The sequence below is a fragment of the Callorhinus ursinus genome, unplaced genomic scaffold, assembly GCF_003265705.2.
Source record: "Callorhinus ursinus isolate GAN/ISIS: 27379988/994484 unplaced genomic scaffold, GSC_fseal_2.0 scaffold14, whole genome shotgun sequence".
NCBI classification, from domain to species: Eukaryota; Metazoa; Chordata; class Mammalia; order Carnivora; family Otariidae; genus Callorhinus; species Callorhinus ursinus.
In genome coordinates, this window is record NW_027397076.1 from 15,287,612 (window position 1) to 15,310,632 (window position 23,021).

The window sequence follows — 23,021 nt, forward strand, 5'->3', positions numbered from 1 at the left end:
ATCATTTTTCCCTTTGGCTTTTCCAGTGTTGCTGAAAAGATTTTTATTTCAAGTTCTCCCTTTTTTCCCCTCCCATTTTTAAAACCAATACTTAAAAGAAGCAGATTAGTCTCACAACATCATCAGGCAAATCCTTGTCTTTTGTGACACAATATTTGTAGCCCAAAGTCTACCATGCCTTCTGTTTTGCCACTAGCATCTAATTTCCCCTGCTCCATGCTCATTGCCAACAGATCAGTTATATTGTAATATAACAGCCATTTAGTGGACAAAAATAAAGATGGCACAATAACAATGGTATAGTAAATAAAGATGGTATGAATAAATCTCACTGATAGCAACTGGGAAATCAGAAGACAGTTATAATATGACAATGTCTCACACAAAGACGGCTGCTACAGAAGAATAAAACACTAAATCCTTCTCAAAAGAAATGGATAATCTGGATAGCCCTATATCCATTTAAGAAATAGATTCCAGATTCAGAAGCTTCACAGGTAAATTTTACCAAACCCTGAAGAGATAACACCTATTCTTCATAAACTTTTCCCAAAAAATAGAAGTGGGAACATTTCACAGTTCCTTCCAGGAGGCCAGCATCTTTCTAGATACCAAAGATAGATAAGACAGAAAAGAAAACTATAGACCAATATCTCTCAAAAGAACACTCACAAAACATTAGCAAATTGAATCCAGAATACATAAAGAAGATAATATATGAATGACCCATGTGGATATATTCCAGGAAGGCAAGGTTGGTTCAATATTCAAAATCAGTCAATAATTCACAATTTCAACAGACTAAAATAGTAAAATCATATAATTATCTTAATATATGTAAAAAAAATTGTAAAATTCAACATCCATCCATCATAAAAAAAATTTCAGCAAACTAGGAATAGAAGGAAACTTCCTCAATCTGACAAACCTTATCTACAAAAAAACCTCCAGCTAACACCATTCTTAATGATAAAGGATTGAATGCTTTCCCCCAAGATTGGGAACAAAGCAAGAATGTCCATTTTGACAACTTCTTTTCACCACTGTGATGGAGATCCCAGCCTGTGCATTAAGACAAGAAAATAAATAAAAGTATATAGACTGTAAAGGAAGAAGTAAAAATGTCTTCAATTGCAAACAGCATAATCATCTCTGTAGGAAATTCTAAGGAATCAGAAATACAAATAGGTACTACAATAAATATGTGAGTTTAGCTAGGTTTCAGGACATAAGGTCAGTATAAAAAATAAGTTGTTTTTCTATTTACTAGCAACAAACTATTGGAAATGTTAGAAATATCATCTACGATAGGTTTAAAAGCATGGAATACTTAGAGAGTAATCAAATATGTGCAAGACCCATACATGAAAAATAAAAATTTTAATGCTGAGAAAAATTAAGGAAAATTAAACAAATGAAAAGAGAGACCATGCTCATGGATGGGAAAGGTCAATATTGTGAAGATGTCATTCTCCCTAAATTGATCTATAGATACAACACAATTTTTTTGTGTTTTTGTTATATTGTAGAAATCAACAAACTGATTCTAAAATGTATTTGGAAATGCAAAGGACCTAGAAATCATTTTTGAAAAAGAATAACAAAGGTAGAAGATTCACTCTGATTTGAAGATTTATTCTTCTTTTTTAAAGATTTTATTTATTTATTTGAGAAAGAGAGAGAGAGTACACATGCAGGGGGAACAGCAGAGGAATAGTCAGAAGCAGGCTCTCTGCTGAGCAGGGAGCCCGACGTGGGGCTTAATCCCAGGATTCTGGGATCGTGACCTGAGCCAAAGGCAGACGCCTAACTGACAGAGCCACCCAGGAGCCCCTTGGAGATTTATTCTAAAGCTATAGTAATCAAGACAGAGTAGTACTGATCTAAAGATGGACATACAGATCAGGGGAACAGACTGGAAAGTCCAGAAATAGATCCACCAAAATATAGTCAACTGATTTTGACTGCCTAGGTAATTCAATGAAGAAAGGATAGTTTTTCAACAAATGGTGCTGAAACAATTGGACATCCATACACCAAGAAAATGTGTATACACATTTTCATACCATACTTCATACCATACACAAACATTAATTTTAAATGGATCATGGGGCGCCTGGGTGGCTCAGTTGGTTAAGCGACTGCCTTCGGCTCAGGTCATGATCCTGGAGTCCTGGGATCGAGTCCCGCATCGGGCTCCCTGCTCGGCGGGGAGTCTGCTTCTCCCTCTGACCCTCCCCCCTCTCATGTGCTCTCTCTCTCTCATTCTGTCTCAAATAAATAAAATCTTTAAAAAAAATTTTTTTAAATGGATCATAGACCTAAATGTAGGAGACAAAACATAAAACTTCTGAGAAACATAGGAGAAAATCTTGTTACCTTGGGTCAGGCAAAGTTTTCTTAGATAGGACACAAACATCACAAATGGTAAGAAAAAATTGATACATTGGACTCATCAAAATGAAAAATTTCTGCTCTTCAAAAGATAATGTGACTATATCTCAATAAAGCTGTTACAAAAAAGATAATGTTGGGCGCCTGGGTGGCTCAGTTGGTTAAGCGACTGCCTTTGGCTCAGATCATGATCCTGGAGTCCTGGGATCGAGTCCCACATCAGGCTCCCTGCTCAGCACGGAGTCTGCTTCTCCCTCTGACCCTCCCCCCTCTCGTGCTCTCTATCTCTCATCCTCTCTCTCTCAAATAAATAAATAAAATCTTTAAAAAAACAAAAAAGATAATGTTAAGAAAAATTTTAGGGCACCTGGGTGTCTCAGTCGGTTAAGCATCTGCTTTCGGCTCAGGTCATGATCCCAGGGTCTTAGGATCAAGTCCTACATCCAGCTCCTGGCTCAGTGAGGAGTCTGCTTCTCCTTCTGCTTTCCCCCTGCTTGCGTGCATGTGCTCGCTCTCTCAAATAAATAAATAAATAAGATCTTTAAAAAAAGAAAAAAGAAAAATTTTAAAAACCACAGACTTGGAAAATTATCAGAAATTTCTATATCTGATAACAGATATTCTAGATACAAGAATACTCATAAAGAACCTTTACAACTCAATAAGAAAAATATAAAAATTCAACTAAAAAGTGGTCAAAATATTTAAACAGGCACTTTCATCACAGAATATATATAAATGACAAATTAGTTCATTAAAAGATGCTAATTTGAATTTAGGGAAATCTAAATTAAAACATGATAAAATACCATTACACACCCACTAGAATGTCTAAAATTTAAAAGATTGACATTACCAAACATTGGCAGGCATATGAAGCAACTGAAATTCTCAGATTGCTGGTGAGAATGGGAAACGGTAAAACCACTTTAAAATAGCTTAGTGGTTTCTTATAAAATCAAACATACACTGATTATGTTTAACAGCAATACCACCCCCAGGTATTTATGCAAGAGAAATGATTTCGTATGTCTACACAAAGGCCTGTACATGAATGTTTATAACAATCTTAGTCATAATAGCTAAAGACTGGACACAACCCAAATGTTCAGCAACGGGGACTACATCCAGACTATAGAATAATACTCAGCAATAATAAAAAAAAAAATTTAAAAAGAGCAAACTACTGACACATGCAACAATATGAATTAGTCTCAAGAGCAATACGTTAAATATGAGAAGCCAGGCACAAAATGCTATATATTATAGGATTCCATTTACATGATTTTCTGGAAAACAGATTAGATGTTGCCAGGAAATGGGAGTGGGTGAGGAGATTGACGGCAGGGGAGCATGAGGGCACTTTTGGAGCTGGTAGAAAGATTTTACATCTTGAATAAGGCAGCAATTACATGACTATATACAATTGACAAAACTCATTGAACGATACACTCTAAAGGGGTAAATTTTATTTTATGTAAATTATTCCCCAATAAACCTGACTCTTAAAAAGATAAAACTAAAAAATAACTAACTTGGAGAGGAACAACTTAAAGGTCTAGACACACACACCCCCCGCCATCCCCACCTTAATTCAAGTGATTCAAGAAAGAGAATAGTTCAGGGTCAGTGAAATTACAGATAAGAAAAGATACTGATTTACCTTTAGCATAAAAAGAGATTTAAAAATAGCACTCTTACTAGATGCTATAACCACAAAAAGAAATAAAATTACAGGACAAGAGTGATAATCATGTTGCAATATATAAATGTATCAAATCGACATGTGGTATACCCTAAACTTACACAATGTTATATGTCAATTATATCTCAATTTTAAAAAATAAAAATAAAAAAACAAAAATATCACTCTTACATTCTCCCATTGCTAGGGCCTTTTCTTATTTGTAATTTTACTGGCCTCTTCATTCTTCAGGTCTCAACTAAGCCATTGTTTCCCTTGGGAAACCTTCAATAACCACCAAAGCCTGGGGGCCCCTCCTGAATGTTCCCACAGCATCTCTACTTCTGGGTACATGAACACCCACCACTTCATTGTAATTGCTTGTTTTCCCCACTAGCCTTAAATACCATAACTCAAAGACCGTATCGTATCTGTCTTATTCACTATGGTAGCTGTAGTAGTAATATCAGTAATAGTAGTAATAATAATATGAGCTAATGTTTATTAGAAGAATGTCTGTTATATATAAAGTACCTAAGTGTTCTGATGTATTAACTCATTTTTAAAAATTTTTTTTAAAGATTTTATTTTTAACTCATCTCTACACCCAACATGGGGCTCAAACCCACAACCCTGAGATCAAGAGTTGCACGCTCCACCGACTAAGCCAGCTAGGTATCCCTGATATATTAACTCAAATTAAACTTCACAGTTATAGGTAGAGGCTATTATTCAAGATAAATGCTATTATTATCATACTTCACAGATTAGGAAACTAAAATACAGAGAGCCAGGTAACTTGCTTGAGGTCAACATTCTAAGAAGAGTGTTAATAAACAACAACAGCTATTTATTGTGTGCTCCCTAGTTCCTAGCCTGGTGCCCGGCAGAGAAAAGATGTTCCATAAATGTTTGCAGAATTGATTTGAGGTGAGGAGGTTGTACTTGAGCTGGCAGCTCCTATCTGGCAGAGAAGAGAGGGCAGGCAGGCAAACTCACAAACATCAGGTACCTATGCCAGGCTTACGTGCAGGGACACGGTGGTAAAAACACTCTCCAGCAAAGCTGCTCAAAGGCCTGAAGAAGGAGCTCCAGCTTCTCAGAACAGCTCCAGGAAGATTTTTATGTATTATTCATTTTTATTTCCAGGAGCCATACTCTAGACACAACCTTAGAATCCCCCTTACGGATTTATCTCACCCTGCGCAGACTGGTGACCTGGTAACCCTCCCACTTCCCCCTAAAATGATTCTACACCCCATCTCACCCGTTTTTCTAGGGGCTCTCTCTTGTGTGCATGTTATGTGACTTTCCTGGACAGCTACTGAGGTGAGGACACACCACTGTGACTAATTAGGGGTGCCCTGGATGGGGCTGTTCACTCTGCACAGGAGTGTCTTTTGTGTCTTGTGCTTCTGGAAGTCGTAACATGGTCTTGATGAAAGAAAGCAGCACGTTTCCACTCGCTCCTGACGGAACAGGACAGGGTGACAGGGAGAATTGGATCTCCTATTTGTCCTTCTCTGAATAAGTAACTCCTGGAGTCCAAACCCCACTCATTTGCTGAGTGACCATAAGCAAGTTACTTAACTCTCTGAATCTCAGTGTCCTTTTTTCTAAAGTAGGGATAATGCTCCCTCGTAAGAATGTTGCAGGAGATAAATAAGATGGTCCATGTGAGGTGATAATACAATTTATAAATAATACAATACAATTTATTTCTTCATAAATTGCAAAGCTTGAGCCAAAAAGTCACAGCGCCTGACAAATAGTAAGTGCTCAATAAATGGTTATGTTTTTGTTTTTGTCTTAGTTTTCTATAAAGGGTGGTAATCTCATCCCCTAAACCAGGACTTCATTCTAAACTTCATTTTTGGCTTTATTTTTCATTCCAGGAGTCCTTCGGATGTTCTCCCTCAGATACTCCTAGGTGTTACCTTTAAATACCCATCACGTCGATTCTGCCCTAACCACATTTCCATTGCATCAATGTGATCGTTGATCTTACACAGTCCACGTGACCGGGCAGAGAAACACCCAGATACCGGATAAAACATTCTTGGTGTGTCTGTGAGGGTGTTTCCCGAAGAGATTAATATGGGTAGACCGAGTGAAGATCACCCTCCTCCTCCCCATGTGGGTGGGCACTGTCTAATCTGTTGAGGGTCGGAATAGAACAAAAAAGCAGAGGAAGGGAGAATTTGTTCTCTGCCTCAGCTGGGATGTTCATCTTCTCCTGCCCTCGGGCATCACACTCCTCATTCTCAACTCAGCCTGGGACTTAGAACCATCAAGTATCCCAACCCCCTTCCTTGGGCCTTTGGGCTTGGATTGAATTATACCACTGGCTTTCCTGGTTCTCCAGTTTATAGACAGCAGAGGGTGAGACTTCTCGGCCTCCATAATCATATTAGTATGTGTATATATATATATCTTCTACTGGTATTGTTTCTCTAGAGAACTCTGGCTAATACAATCACCTATGTCTTTCTGGAATCTTCAGGCAGGAGCTTCTTGGATGATTGTTTCAAGGAATCTCCTCACCTCCTACTGATGTCAGTGGATCAGTTCACATCTCATGGGAGTTTCCACCCACAGTTTCCTGTCTTCCTTGGAATGCAACTTTGTAATCAGTGCTGTTGTGTCCTGTCTGCACGGAGTGTCTTTTGTGTCTTGTGCTTCTGGAAGTAGTAATTTGGTCTCTGTCTCTGAAAGATCTCTGTCCAGATCCCCTAGCCAGCCCATGACTGCTGCAAGGATTAGCTGCTACAGGCTTACTGCTGTACCCATCCCTGCACAGTTGCCCTTGACCTGTGGAAGCCACCTTGCCCAGAAATATTTGGGAGGTAATTCTACCCGTGGGGTAGCCTATAGCCAGTGGCTAGCTGATACAGGGCATAAAAGCTCATCCCCCTTACCTCAAGCTGGAGCAATTTTGTGAGACTGACTGGTGTTTTCTGACTCCACTCCTGACACCGAATATGTGGTTTTTCCTAACACCAACCAATTCTCCAGCACCTACTGGGTGTCCACAATTCAATTCAATCCTAATACTATCTACACCCGGAGTTTGTTACCATGAGATCCTACAAGTTAAAGGGCTCAGTCCCACAAGACTGCCCCCACGTCAAATGCCAGTGGCAAATGGGGCCCTCAGGTGACCAGCACTTCTGCTTAACTGACTACAAAATTCGGGGGTCCCCACGATGCCCCCCACCTGGGTTCAATTATTTACCAGAACAATTCACAGAACTTTGGAAAGTGCTTCACTTACTATTCAAGCTTATTATAGAGGATACAAATGAACAGCCAGATGAAGAGGTACATAGGGTGAGATGTGAAAGGCTCCCAAGGGCAGGAGCCTGGTGGGTTAAAGGTAGTCCACCCTTCCTGCATGTAGATATGTTCACCACCCCATTTCTAAGGGTTTTAGGAGCGCTGTGCCAGGTATATAACTTTTTATTGTATCACAGGCAGCAAACATCCTTGTGAGATCTTGGCTCCAACCTAGAACACACCTGTAGCTTTCAGCCCCTCACAGGTATTCGTGTATCTATCATGTGAACTTTGGGCATTCCTTGGGATTTAATCTGGACCTAATCTATCTTCGCCTTCCTGTAACATCTTCGCCATGCCTTACACACACACAATTGTCAGAAATGTTGTGGAAACACAAAATATTTCATATTTTGAAATCACTTACATGGCTGGGCAGAACTGTGAAATTACTGGCTTGTTTTCTCTAATTCCCATTCTGCACCCGCCCCCCCCCCCCACAAACTGGGCACACGAACGGCGCAATTCTCCTCGACGAAGACGAGGGCAAAGGACTTCTAGACGCAGGAGAACAGGCCGGTGTGGAAGGACCCCCAGCCATTCCGCCCGGTGCCGGAGAGACACAGGGCTGCTCAGTGCCTCAAGTGGTTCCGTTCTTTCTGGCTTCTCTGCCCGATCAAGTTAAATAGTCCCTAAGAGTAAATAAATGTGGCAAAGATAAAACAAATATTTTTTTCCAATTGGATTGGTTCAGTCCTTGTGTGGGTTCAGATGAGGGAGAACCAGAATGTTTTGATTAAATCAGCTGCTGCCATGAAATGATCTGCTTGTTTATTAATGGGCTGTCTTAACTTCTTGTCATTATCTACCAGAGTAGGAATTCTTGGTATTATTGAGTGCACAGCTTTGAATAGGAAAATGACAAGGTTCCTTAACCTAATGTTCTGACTATGTTACCAAGTGTAAAATCACTGAATCCAAGGCAACAGGCAAGTCCAACGCTGCGTAATCACAGAGTAGAGAAAAAAAGAGAGGCAGGCGTGTGTCCTTTGTGTCCCATTTACGAGTCTCTCCTGTGTGTTTCTGACAACTGAGTTTTCCACTTTCTTTTCTTTTTATATATCGTATGTGCATCTCCCCCATGATTTGACCTCCTGGAGGAGGAGGGGTGGTGTTGCTCGGGTAACTCCCCCAGTATGGAAACCACAGTTCTTCGCAACTGAAAAGGTCTTCATGGTCCCATGAGGAGCCACTGACCCGAGGGTGGCTGTTCCGTTATTCATCATCCAGAGTGATGGTGACCCTGGAGGACTGCGAACAGTGATGATGACAGAGAACATTTACTGGACCTGTCTGGCATTGTTCTAGGACTTTAGGCCCATTAATTGATTAAAGCCTCATCACAACTCTATGGGGGAGGTAACTTTAATATCATCATTTTACACAAGAAAAAACTGGGCCTGATTGATGTTAAATAACTTGCCCAAGCAGAGAAGTTCTAAGTGACAGAGCCAACTTTGACCCCCCATATTGTGGCTCTAGACCCAAGGCTTACAAATCACTACACAGACTGCCTAGTAGTATTAGCCCTAATAGCAACCAGTACTATTCGAGTCTTAATCATATGCCAGCCACGATGCTTAGTTACATGCATTAACATCAGTTCTTGGGCGCCTGGGTGGCTCAGTCGGTTAAGCGTCTGCCTTTGGCTCAGGTCATGATCCCGGAGTCCCGGGATCGAGTCCCACATCAGGCTCCTTGCTGAGCAGGGAGCCTGCTTCTCCCTCTGACCCCCCCCCCTCTCATGTACTCTCTCTCTCTCTCATTCTCGCTCTCTCAAACAAATAAATAAATCTTTAAAAAAAAAAACATCAATCCTCATTAAAACTCCATCAGTTAGATAGGTATCATCCTCTTTTTACTGAGGCACAGAGACGTTAAGTAACTCGCCTAGGGTTGCCCAGCCAGTAAGTGAAGGAACCAGGTTTCAAGTCTGTATAGAATGCCTTTGGAGGTAACACCCTCAGGCTTGTCTGCTCTTACTCACAGGTGCGATGAGCTTTGGCTTTTTGGAACAGGTGCAAGCTACTATTGACAACACTTTGGAAAGTATATGCTATTCTGTCCCCCTTGGGGAAATATCCAGAGAGCCACAGAACAAGACACACCAGAGACCCAGGCTACGGTACACATCTGCTCTGGTCTGTCTGTTCACCCACCCGGCATTTCCCCTCATTTTGGGAAGAGCACTCTAGTTCCCTATTGGGAACGTATTCGTTTTCTGTTGTTGCTATAACACATGACCACTAACTTGGTGCCTTAAAACAACACAAATTTATTATCTTACGGTTCTGGAGGTCACAGGTGTCCAGAACAGGTCTCGCAGAACTGAAGTCAGTTCCTCCATCTTCAAAGCCAGCGGCGTGCAGCCAAGTCCTTCTCTCACTACCATCTCTCTGGTTGCTCATCTTCTGCCTCCTTCTCCCACTTCAACCCTGTTGCTTGTATCGGGTTTACCTGGATCATCTCCCTAGTTGAAGGAGCTGACTGGTAACCTTAATTCCCGTGTGCCATGTAACCTATTCATGGTTTCTCAGCATTAGGATATAGACCCCTCTATATCCTGATGGAGTGTTCTTCTACCTGTCACTGGAAACCTCCCCTTTTCACTCTTGGATCACACATTCTGGGGTAGTCCAACTCCACAACCCTGGTTCAAAGGCTGGGTTTGGGACTTCACTGGAATTCTTGGAAAAGAGCCCCCCCCCGCCCCCACCAAATTGCCGATCATAGCTCATCTGCTCCGAAGATGGCTCAGGAGCAGGGCCTCTCCTTGAGCGGTGGGAGCCCTTTCTGTATGGGTTGTTAGATATTGTGACAATCTTCCCTGCTGCTGGGGTTGATGAGCCAGTAGCTTCTATGCTCACCTGCGCCAAAGCATGGGATGAGCGTTCCTAAAAATGAGGCCTCTTCCTCCCGCTGCTTCTTCAGGAGGCTACTATCTGGTACTTACAACCTCTAAAAAACCAGAGATAACTAGAATAAGATCTCTTTAATGCTATCCAGCTTAGCACTGTTTAGTACTTTGTTTAGTCCTTGCTGGCTTGATTTGAGCATTAGGATTGAACACCAATGTTCAGCATCTTGACTCCTCTCTAGCCTCTTCTTTGTCATCCTCAGCACCCCAAAAGTTTTTTAAAATGCAGTAAAATATCTGTTTGCTAGGGTCCACCTGAAGGACATGTTATTTGTTGGGCTTCTGCTGTGTGAATGCTGTAGAAAAAATGACTCCAAAATCTCCGTGGCATATCAGAAGCATTCCTTTTCCTTCCTCCCAGGTCTGTAGGACTGCTGGGACAGCTCTGTGCTGGGCTGCAGATTGGGATCAGGTCCACCCCACATTTCTCTCATTTTCCTTGGACCGGAAGTTGCCCAGGACAGTTCTCATGGTGGAGGACAGGGCAAGAGGCCAAGCCAACTACAGGAGCACGTTTAAAGTCTCTGCTCATCTCATGTCTACTATATATTCCACTGGCCAAAATAAGTCATATGCCAAGTCCAACATCAGTGGACGGGGAAACATAGTCTGATCCCTCCAGTGGGGGGCACTATCTAGCAACGTGGCAAAGACTGGATACATTCCAAGAGGGAGGGGGGAAGAGAAGAATTGGAGTAATGCAGTCCTATCACCAACACCCTCCATTTTGATCTTGCCCTCTTCTTTCGTGAAAAAAGAGAAAACTACATAAAAAGGTAATTTCAAGGATTTCTGCAAAATTTTTCTGAAAGTTTTTTTCCAGAAGTTACCAGGATTAGTAAGATCAGTAAATTTATGGTCCCAGATAGTGAGGATTAATGCTCAGAATGGTGACCCTCAGACCCATAGATTCTAAGATGATCCCAAATCCATTTATAATAACCACATTCTTTCATTCATTCATTCAACAATGTTTATTGGGTGCTGTTGTAGTTCTAGGTTTTAGAGGTAGAACTGTGAATTAACCAGCCCTGCCTTCATTGTGTTTACACTGTGCCATACTTCCTGTTATCTGCCCACCAGACAGACAACTTGCATGTACAGCTGTTAAGGGCAAATCAGATGCAGACACACGTAACAGAGTGTGCCATCGATAACGTGGGGTGGGGGTCACACGCAAATCCCAGCAGTCAGCAGCAACTCCATGCGACCCAATCTCTCCCATTCAAGGAAACAAATCAGAATGCAAGAGGGTAAGAGCAATAATATCGGAGAGCTCATCTTAAACCCACTCTGCAGTGTAAAGATAATAAATCTTCCATAACTTGGCTACTTTAGATTTTGTTCTGGTCTCTAAAGTGGTAAAAAGACAGATCCACTTTAGAAGGGTTTTCAACCATGAAGACTGAAGTCAAAGAGCAAACTGAGTTTCTGGTTAACATCTCCCAGGGGCTCTGCAAATATTGTGAGAAATGCCACTCGGTGACAGCTTCAGCTGAATCCCAGCCCCATCCCTCAAGACAGCTCCTTCCTCTGGTGTTGCTCAGAGGAGTGGAAAGATGTCAGATTGCTGATCTGCTTGAAAGATCAGAACAGGTGTAGTTCATCCTTAAGCAGCAGGGATTCCGCCCTGGAAGGGAACCGGACCCTTTTCTCATTGGCTTGCTTTACAAAAATTCATGCCCTTGGGCCCAACACCCTGACTCACCCCCACCCCAAACCAGACTCTCTGCTTCCAAGCAAGCCCAGCTGGAGTAAACATGCTAACACAACACACAGAGGTGAGGCCCTCCCTGAGACAGAGGGCCCCAGTGGCTCTGTCAGGCTTGTTCTCCCAGGCTCCTGAGACGTAGTTCTCAGGCCTTAGCCTGCATCAGGATCACCTGGAGGGCTTCTTAAACACAGACTTGAGGGCTCCACCCTAGAGTTTGTGATTCATTAGGTCTTGGGCAGGTCCGCAAATTTTGCTTTTCTAGTAAGTTCCCAGATGCTGGATGCTGCTGGTCTGGGTACCAGCCTTTCAGAAGTACTGCTTTAGGGCATTGCCTCCAGTCCTGAAAAGTTGCCTGAGCAACACTGTCCTCAGAGCTGAGAATGTTCCCGAACAGACCCTAATTCTCTGGCTTCTGACCGGCCCTGCTTCAACTTTCCTCAATTCCCATTCACTCCTCAACTCCCTTTGATAGTCCTTGTGCCCCACACTCCACGGAAAGTGTTCTTCCTAAAGTTAAAAACGATACACCTGCCGCGAATTTGATGGACAGGGGACAGACATCACTCTTGGGCGTCTAGCTGCGTCACAACTCAGCACGTCCAAGTGGAACTCAGCGTCTTCCTCCCCATAGTGTTCGTCCGGTGTTTGAGCCTGAGCAGCGGCCTCTGTTCCCCTCCTTCTGATGAGTATTGCTCTTCTTTGCAGCAGCTGCCCCTCCCAGTTACCACAGTTCAGATGTGACTTCAAGCCAACCCTTCTGACACCTTGATTTGGGACTTCTGGCCTCCAGAACTGTGAGACAATAAATTTCTGTTGTTTGAACCCCCCTCCCCCCACCCAACTTGTGGTAATTTGTTACAGAAGCCATAGGAAACTAATATATCCTGCTTCCACTCTAACAGGGCAGTAGAGGTAGGGGAACCCCGCTTAGGAGATTTGACCTAAGACAGAGAAAGTAGGAAATTTTAAAGCTTTCTCAGGGCAGGTCTGGTCTTGAAAAATAGTCCAGGCGCCAGCCTATCCAATATGAAGACAGTCGCCATTTTGGCACAGATACTTAACCCACGGAAGTAGGACTCTCTGGCTCTTACACCAGTCCTATTTGTTGGGTACCTTGAGGTTGTAGAGCATTCTCTCTCTGGTTGATCGGAGACAGGCTTTCTTTGTATAATAAATTAAGAAAAATTTCTGGTTTTACTGAACATCTCCTTTCCTAGAAAGTTTAAAATTAATTTTCTTTGTAATTTCTGATAGTAAATACTGATTGCAAATTTCCTTGCCAGCTTTTGTAATCCCAGTGTCATCACAGAACTTCCATTGCTGTGGGAGATTGTTCTGCTACATGGCTGTGATGACATCAGCCTCTACGAGGGGAAAAAGAGAAATAACAGGAAATTCAGCTGTTAACTGATAGATGAAGGAGGAACTGGTTTTCAAGTAAGTTCCCTTAACTAAGAAGCATTCTCAATTACTTGGCTTTATTCAGTCTATTTATTTACATTAAATCACTTGAAGTATAATTCCCTAGTCAGAAAATCAGGGTATATACTGCAGAACCCATCACTTTGGGGCCCTAGGTCATACTTCATGTCAGGAGTGAGCAGCGGAGCTAAGAAGGACCCAGGCACAGGGCAAGGAGATAATTTTAAGAAAGAGAGAAAGAGAGAGAGAAGAAAGAAGAGAGAATGAAAGGAGAAAGAAAGAGAGGGAGGAAGACAGAATGAAAAGGAAGGAAGGAAGAGAAGAGAAAAGAAATACAGGTGGCTAATGAGCAGCTGAATGGGGTAACTTCACTAGTTGTATCAGTCAGGGTTCTCCAGAAAAACAAAACCAATAGGATATGTGTATATTTAGAAATTGGCACTTTAAGGAATTGGCTCATGTGGGGATAGGCAAGTCCGAAACATGCAGGGCAGGAGAGCAGGCTGGAGACCCAGGAAAAAGTTGACTGGAGTCTTTTCTCTGAAGGCTGCCAACTGATTGGACGAGGCCCACCCATATCGTGAAGGGTAGTCAGCTTAACTCAAAATCTACTCATTTAAATGTTGATCTCTAAAATATGCATTCACAGCAGCATCTAGACTGGTGTTTGACAAAAAAAAAAAAAAAAAAAAACCAAAACACACACAAAAAACAAAAACTGGGCACCATAGCCTAGCCAAGTTGATGCATAAAATTAACCATTACATTAATAACAAAAAAGCAAATATAATTGACAATAAGCTATTTTTCACCCAGCGGGTATCCAGAGATCGAAAAGAACTGCACTTTTTGTTGAGAGATAACAAAGTACCCATACCCCATTGTTGGAGGCACAGACACCAAAACCTTTCTGTACGGCAGTTTGGCAGTATTAAAATGTCAAATGTGCATACCCTTTAACACCACAATTCCACTCCAAGAGAATCTTCAAACAAATACAAAGTGGTATATGCAGATGGGCCAGCAATGTTACATATAATGATAAAAAAAACTGGAAGCAGGGACGCCTGGGTGGCTCAGTCGGTTAAGCATCTGCCTTCAGCTCAGGTCATGATTCCAGGGTCCTGGGATCGAGCCCGGCATCTGGCTCCCTGCTCAGCAAGGAGCCTGCTTCTCCCTCTGCCTGCAGCTAGCTCCCCCTGCTTGTGTGCCCTCTCTCTCTCTGGCAAATGAATAAATAAAATCTTTTTTAAAAAGTAATAAAAATAAAAAACTGGAAGCCCCTTCAGTGTCCACTGATTATGAGCAGGTTAAGTAAATTACAGAACATTTATACAATGTACACCCTAGACTTTAGAAAGGGTGAAGATAGTCTATATTCCTGACATGAAATGATCGCCATAGTATGATGTTGTGTAAAAACCCAGGTTTCAGAACATCACATAGAGTTTGATTTCATTTATGTGCAATTAAGTAAATTGATATATTTCCTAGAAAAGATATTTACCAAAATCTTAATTGTGCTAATCTCTGGGTGGAGAAATTTCAGGTTATTTTTGTAACATTTATTGCGGGCTTATTATGTGTCAGGCATTCTTTTTAAGTACTTTACATGGACTCAATTCATTTAATAATCTGTATTACTTGCATTTTTAAAAACAAAAGCATGTATCATTTTCCCCCCAAAACTACAAAGCAGTTTTTAAAAATATCTCTTCTGTTCTCCTACATGAGAGGGAGCCCTTGTTTCCTAAAGCCCCACAATCTTGGAACTACTGAGAGTCTGAAACTGCTCTATGCAGATCCCACCAAGTGTTATTATTAGGAATCTCCCCATTTTTGCAAAAAAACTGACTTTCTCTCCTTGCTGTTGGAGTGTTTTGTTGGTTTGTTTTCATGTTCCTTCTCTTGTTTGTTATAGATTGAGTGAGTGAGTAATGTGTTCCCTTTTAACCCTCCTTCTTACTTCTAACCCTCTCCCATAGGCAGTTCTTCTGATGTACTGAATTTGCATCCTTTGGTTTCTGTGTGCGCTTCCAAAGTATGCATTGTTTAATAAGCTTGTATTTTTAATTTACCCAAATGCCTAAATGGTCTGATTTTATTTCTCATTCCTGGGTCCTCCCTGCCCCCATCCCCCACATCCTTCCTTCCATCCAGCACCAATACTCTGTGCTCACTGTTTCGGCTGTTGCTGCCTCAGGGATTCCTGGAGCTGCAAGGGTGTCCTTCATCAACCCTCCAGCAACCACTGACCCCCAACCCCACGGCTGGCCGCAGCACTTACAGTTAACCCCAAAGTCAATCTTGGTTTGTTTTGTCTTTTCATATGCACGGCCCTCTCTGCTGAGAATCTTGGTACAAGCTCCCCCATTTGCCAGCCTGGAGGGAACTGCCACGCTAGCATGAGTGCCCAGTCCAGAGCATTCAAGGCATCTGGACGAGGCACTCTCTCAGCTCTCTTACCTCCACGTTACCCCCCTGCCCTCCTAAGTCACTTTCTCTTCTCCACTGGGTTGAAACAGCCTTGCTTTCCAATTTGTGCTAATGCTTACATCTGGAGGCCTGATAGTCACCCCCAAGACTCCTTTATGTATCTTCTAGAAGACCTAACATGTCCTGCGTCATCTCCCAGCCTGAGAGCTCAGTATTTGCAAGAGGAATAAGAATGTATGTGATGGGGTGCCTGGGTGGCTCAGTTGGTTAAGCATCTGCCTGTGGCTCAGATCATGATCGCAGGGTCCCGGGATCAAATGCCCCATCGGGCTCCCTGCTCAGCGGGGAGTCTGCCTCTCCCTCTCCCGTTCCTCCTGCTTGTGCTTGCTCACTCTCCCTCTGTGTCAAATAAATAAATAAAATCTTTAAAAAAAAAAGGATGTGTGTGATGAGTCCCCACTGTGACCTTTCTATAATTTCTGCCTTCTACTCATCCCTTTGGCTGCCTTTAACTTTAGTCTGATTTAATCTGCAGAAAAATGCTAGGGGTGGGGCACAGTCAGAGGAGGATTTATCTCAAAGTTAATGAAGCTTGAGTTTCAAGGCCTTTAACTTGTAAAGGCCCTAGAAGGATCCCTAATAATGTATTCACAAGGGGCATGTGTTGTTGTTAAACTTGCAGAATTAAGGTATTTTAACCACAATCAGTTAAGACCTCTGTCTTTGCTCTCTGATTTTCCTTTCTTCACAATCTCCCTCCTGTCAGAGAGCTTTGGAGACGGGCCTTGGACATTATGGGATCTAGCTAAAGGAAAAGTTGGCTTGGGGATACACATAATAGGGTTTGGTGGATATATTTAGATGTTTCTTAAGAACTGCTGGGTCTCTTTGTTACCGTATTTGTATCCTAAAATTGTATTCTTTTCTTTTTTTTTTTTTTTTAAAGATTTTATTTCAGAGAGAGAGTGAGCACAAGCATGGGGGGCGGTGCAGAGGGAGAAGCAAACTCCTTGCTGAGCAGGGAGCCCGATGTGGGGCTCGATCCCAGGACCCTGGGATCATGACCTGAGCCAAAGGCAGACGTTTAACCAACTGAGCCACCCAGGCGCCCCAAAATTGTATTCTTAAAGAGGGTTTCTAAAATTATAATGCTTTCTTCCACTTCCCAGAGCTGAATCTTCCCACACAGTGAAGCACAGTGTGATTCGCTTCAGAGCTCACAGACCCCTAGGGGTGACCTTGGATGATGGTTTTGTCCTGATCTTAGTTTTGAAACATTCCTGTTGTGGGTGGACCCCTAATTTCCACTTAACAAGTGCAGCCCTTGGCTCAGAGTATGGCTTCCAACTCACATATCTTTGTTGGTTTTCTTTCTGGGGCCTCTCCCCATCAACGCCCCCCCCACACACACACTTTTATATCTGCTTCATTTGAATCTCCTATTTAAGTATCACAAGCTGGAGTGCAGAATGGCAATGAGCCTGTTTTTGAAGATGAGCTAAAATGTACAAGGCAAACACTTTCAAGAATGCCCACAGCTGCCAGTCTTAACCTTAGAGGGCAAGTTAGGAAACAGGCTTACGCGGCAGGTGCTCTGTCTGGGTCTTTGGAATCGAGGCTGTTTAATGAGGTAAAAATATTTCCACCTCTTCACCTAACAAAACGGTAAAAGGATGAAACTCTTTTGAATTAGAAAAGTTCCTCAAACTAACATCTCAGCAAAATTTTTAGCACACAGAAAAAGTGCTCAAGAACTATTAAGTTAACAGAATCTCATTTTAGAGGAAAGCACCTCCAGTATTGCAAATGGACTCCATTTCCACCTACAATGTCTTGAAAGAAAGTTTTTTCCATTGGCCTACATTCAAGATCAAGTTTTTTTGTGTTTTCTTTTCTTTTCTGTTCTTTTTTTTTTTTAGGGGAGAGAACTGTTTTTATCTTCTTTTCTCCCTCTAAAATGCCGTTGCAGAAGTGTTAACCCTACCTATAGTTTTAAAAAATGTTAACCTTCATTTCTCTGGCAGTAATCCATTCATGTATTGATTGAACAAATATTTATTGAGTGCCTACAATATTTCAGGCCCTATTCTAGGAGAATTTCACTAGGAGAATTTTCCTATGTTTTTAAAACTCTTTGCAAACATGATTTAATATCATAACATTTTATAATAAGCAGGGCCCAGAGTTTATTTAGCCATTCTCTTTTTGTTAAACATTTAGAGCATCTCTAATTTCTCCCTATTGTAAGTAATGCATCAGTGATCTTCCTTGTAATAGATGCTTGTCCATATCTATGATTAATTCTACAGGACATATATCTACAAGTGGAATTACTAGATCAGAGGGTAGGAACACTTAAGTTTCTTGATAAATACTCTGGCACACTTTCCAAAGCATATCATCACCTTTGACTTCCCCAAATCCTCTTCAACTGAAAAATCGCCCACCACTATTTAAAGCATATTCTATTCCTTCTATACACGCTTGCTGATTCCTAAAATAATTTTATTTCCAGGTGGCAATAAAAGTAATCGGGTTGTTTCCTTGAACACCTCTAGTCCTTTCTGTACCACATTCATTTTTTAAGGATCACATTTCTGCATTCTTTTCATAAAGAAAAAACACTTAAAGAAGAGCGAGTATCCATATAGTTGTCTGTTCATTATTATCACTCCAGACAGACAAGAGGTCAACCTGGGGAGGAAATCATCCATGAGAAATACAGAATCATGCAAAGGTATGTAAGATTATAGTAATCATCTTCATTACTGTTCATATTGGGGCTTTTGGGGAGGGACAATGTGTAGCTAAACACATCTCTGAAAAGCCTTGCTCACAATAACAGCACAGTGGGTAAATGAGCCTTCCTAGCTCATCAGCATCTCTGCTCTGGCAAGTCAAATGGTAAAAATACCTCACAGAGGTGCTTTTCAATGTAGAAGTAAATTTCATTGCATAGCGCTTTGTCCTCTAATATTTTCTGGAATAACTTTATTCCCTCTCAAGAAAAATTTCTGCTTTCCAAGAAAACCAGTGCCACCTTGAGAATGCCCCCAGTACATGGTGCTCAAGGAGAAACACTAGGATAAATAAACAGAACCAGGAGCAAGTCCCCTTTGGTCTAGTTCAAGGTGGAATATTTGTTAACTGCATTGCCTTGTTGTCTTATTTGTATCAGAAGCCCCTTTGAGCAGGAATTTTATTTTTATAATAGTCTGCTTAGGACAAGAGCTATGAAGATTGAAATTCAAGCTTTTCTCTTTCCTGGAAGCCAGGCAGCCTAAAAGTAACTGACTGCCTGGGATTTTTCCCCCCTCTGACTGAGTCCAGGTTGCAGAAAAACTCCTGATAAGGGCAGACTTTCCTCTCTGGTTGACCAAAAGGTGTTTTACCAAAGTGGAGAACAGAATCTGTGGTGGGTGAAGAATGACCATCATTTGTTCACCTGTCAGTGAGGTACTGAATGTTTAGTACATGCTAGAAATCAGGCTGGGGGGCACTGTGCGAGTAAAATGGGCAGATAACCTGCCCTCATGGAGCTTGCTCCTGAATGAGAAGCAAATTAAACAAATGATCATGCCCATAAATATAAAACTGCAGTCTTGGTAAGTGCCAGGGCATCAAGAACACAGACCATGAATGCCTATGATAAGGAATGACCTTAATGCGGAAGGTAGGCAGTTGTGGGAAGGAAGTGTGTTTCTGGCAGAGGGAAGAGCATGGACAGAGGGACTGAAGGTCAGAGAGTGAGAAGAAGTGGGAGCATGCAGACTCCAGAGATGTGATCAGGGCCATGCAGGGGGTTTGGTCTTCATTATAAATGGGTCTTTAGATTGTTGAAGCCCATATTTCTTGACAATTCCACTCTTAAGTATTTACCGAAGAGAAATGAAAACTTAATGTCCTCAAAAGACCTGGATATTTATAGCAGCCTTAAAATAGTCTAAAACTGGAAACAATCCAAATCAACATCAACAAAAGAATGGATAAAGAAATTGTGGCAATATTCATACTTAATGTAAAGGAATGAACACAACAACATGGAACACTCTCAAAAAACTTACATTGAGGGGGCGCCTGGGTGGCTCAATCAGTTAAGCATCTGCCTTCAGCTCAGGTCATGATCCCGGGGTCCTCAAATCGAGTCCCTGAGTCGGGCTCCCTACTCGGTGGGGAGCCTGCTTCTCCCTCTCTCCCCTGCTTGTGCTCTCTCTCTCAAATAAATAAAATCTTTTTAAAAAAACTTACATTAAGTAAAAATAGTCAGACATAAAAAAGCTCACACTGTGATTATATTTGTATCAAATCCAAAACCAACCAAAACTAATCCACAGTGATAAAAATCAGAAAGCGGTTGCCTCTAGGTGTGGAGGCCAGGCAGGGGCCAATGACTGGGAAAAGGGAGCAAGGGAACTTTCTGAAGTAAAAAGAAATGAAAAAGAAATGTTCTATATCTTGTTTGGGGTGGTAATTTCACAGGCACATTCAATTACCAAAAGTCCTCAAACTGTACTGAACATCTGTGCATTGTGTTATTATATAATATATATCTATATATATTATATAATACATATTATATAATATATATTTGTATAATATATATCAAAGTTGGGTGTTTTTTTTTAAGTACAATACATACAATAAAGTGTTTTAAGCACAGCAGTGACATGAGATTTGTAATATGACAAGAGCCCCCTCCCTGTGGTCTGTAGAAAGATAAGAAGGGGCCAGAATACATCAATGCATATTAGCCTCTCATCAGCCTTTAAATAGGAGAATTCAGACTGCCCCTTGTTGACATCCCCCAGGAATTGTGCAAAGCAGTTGTCGATGGGCCGCAAAGGGAATTCAGCTGGGGAACAAAAAAGCTGGGAAACTGTGCTAAGAGCACTAAGGAAACCACAGAAAAAGGAGATAGGTCGAACCAGATTTCTATTACATAGCATCTTTCAAGACAGGATTAAAGTAATCATGTTTGTTTTAAATATTCCAAATCTGTCAAATGCTTTCTTAGGTTCTCTTCCCCACATCTACAGTTTTTCACCTGAGATTAAGAAATCTAGCAGGCTAGACTCAAAAATTATCTTTTATCTCTAGTTAGAATGAACAGAATTAAAATGAGATGCGAATCAGGTTGTCTCCACAAGAACATGGGCAATACTAAGCAATGGAAGAGGGTTTGGGGGCAGGAGGACTGGCTTGTAGCATCATGTGTGGAATCCTAAGGCACCAGTACAAAGTCAGAGTGACACCTGCTTGATAAAGGTTGAAAAGAACCACAGAATCTAATCATTTCAGAGCTGGAAAGGATTCTCAGAAAGCATATCAGCCTACACATTTTACAGATGAAATGCAGAGGTAAAGGGAACAAAATTACCTGGGAATATTCATAACATTTGATTAGCACTTCACCAAGCATTTCCACATTTATTTCCTCATTAAATCCTCATAAAGTGCTGGCAAATAGCAATTATTAATTTTTCTTTTCAGAAGAAACATCGGGGCTCAGAGTGTGGGGCAGAGAAAGCTAGTTCTCACCAATGCTCACATTTCTCCTCTTGCAGGACATGCCACGAGCTCACAGTTCTCAGCTCTCTGGCAGTTGGTGGAGTGCACTGGCAGAGAACTGAGTTTTGGCCAATGGAATGTGGCAAAAGCCCCACCCCCCTTTCTGGGCTGACTAAAACCTGGCATACAATCCTCTCTTCCCCACATTCACTCTTCTTTTTTGCCTGCCATTAGATCATTAGATGTATGGGATCCAGTAGAGGATCTGAGGCCCCAGGGGATGAGGAAACTACCACTTGGCAGGAGCCTGGGTTCCCTGAATGACTCTGTGGAGCAGAGATGTTTTTTTTCCATTCACTGACCCAAATTAGACTGTAACAGGAGTGAGAAATAAACCTTTATTGTGTCCAGGCACTGAAGTTTTGGTGGTGGCTGTACTGGTTAGACTAACTAACATAGAAAGGTTAAGGGACTCATGCAAAATCTAGATATTAATTTAACAAAAATCTGCTGAGCACTTATTATACATGCCAGACATTGTGGCATAGTATGGCATTGTGTGTACATCGATGAATTTGAGAGAGATCTGGGCCATGACCTCATGGGGCTTAATCTAGTAGCTCACACAGTTATGGACAGGGCTAGGATGCAAATGAAAATCTGCTAACTCTAAATTTCTTCTATTTTCTACTCCACATCTTTCCTCCCAAATAATATGAATCAAAATGTATGACATTCCTCAAAGATTGCTTTGAAAAATAGAAGATTCATCCCAACATATGAATTATAGGATGGAGAAAAAGAGATAGAGATTCTTTATTTAAACTTCTATGTCCTTCCAGACCTGAGGAGGCTCAGCCATGAAAAAATTCCCCTGTACTGGACAGCTCAGTCAGTTAAGCATGACTTCAGCTCAGGTTATGATCTCGGCATCCTGCATCCTGGGCGTCCTACATCCTGGGATGGAGCCCCACTATGAGGACCTCCATCATCATCATCATAGTCATGGTTGGGCTCTGTGCTCAGCGTGGAGTCTGCCCCTCCTCTTCCCCCTTCTCCTCCCCTTCCCCCTGCTCATGCTCTTTCTCTCTCTCAAATAAATAAAATCTTAAAAAAAAAATTGGCCTGTACTGTAGAACTTTAGACAGTAGAAGAGACTGGAAAACCATTATTTTCATTTATTTAAATTTTCAGTTATTTAAGGACTAACTTAAACCATGTATTTCAACTTACATTGTGAAAATGGCATGAGTCTATTCCCCTTTATTACTAAGTAGTAGGTGATTTTAACTCCTCCAGATCTAAAATTCTATGAGCCTATGGCTTTTTAAAATTTTTTTATTTAAACTCAATTAACATAGAGTGTATTACTAGTTTCATAGGTAGCATTTAGTGATTCGTCAGTTGCATACAACACCCAGTGCTCATTCCTTCAAGTGCCCTCCTTAATGCCCATCACCCAATTACCCCATCACCCACCCACCTCCCCTCCAGCAACCCTCAGTTTGTTTCTTAAAGAGTCTCTTATCGTTTGCCTCCCTGTTTTCATCTTATTTTATTTTTAATAAAAATATGTTAATGTTTTGCTAAAATATGTTACATTAATGTTT

The 23,021-nt window shown here is 41.5% G+C and overlaps 1 long non-coding RNA gene across 1 annotated transcript in view; it reads left to right on the forward strand.

Annotated features, from left to right (window-relative positions):
* The window catches only part of LOC141374087 (uncharacterized), a 41,769-nt gene that overhangs the window by 11,401 nt on the left and 7,347 nt on the right, over positions 1 to 23,021 (forward strand). Inside the window, exons 5-6 of the long non-coding RNA XR_012380653.1 lie at positions 12,751 to 12,839; positions 13,329 to 13,482. This is a non-coding gene — a long non-coding RNA (uncharacterized lncRNA). The remainder of the gene's footprint in view (positions 1 to 12,750; positions 12,840 to 13,328; positions 13,483 to 23,021) is intronic.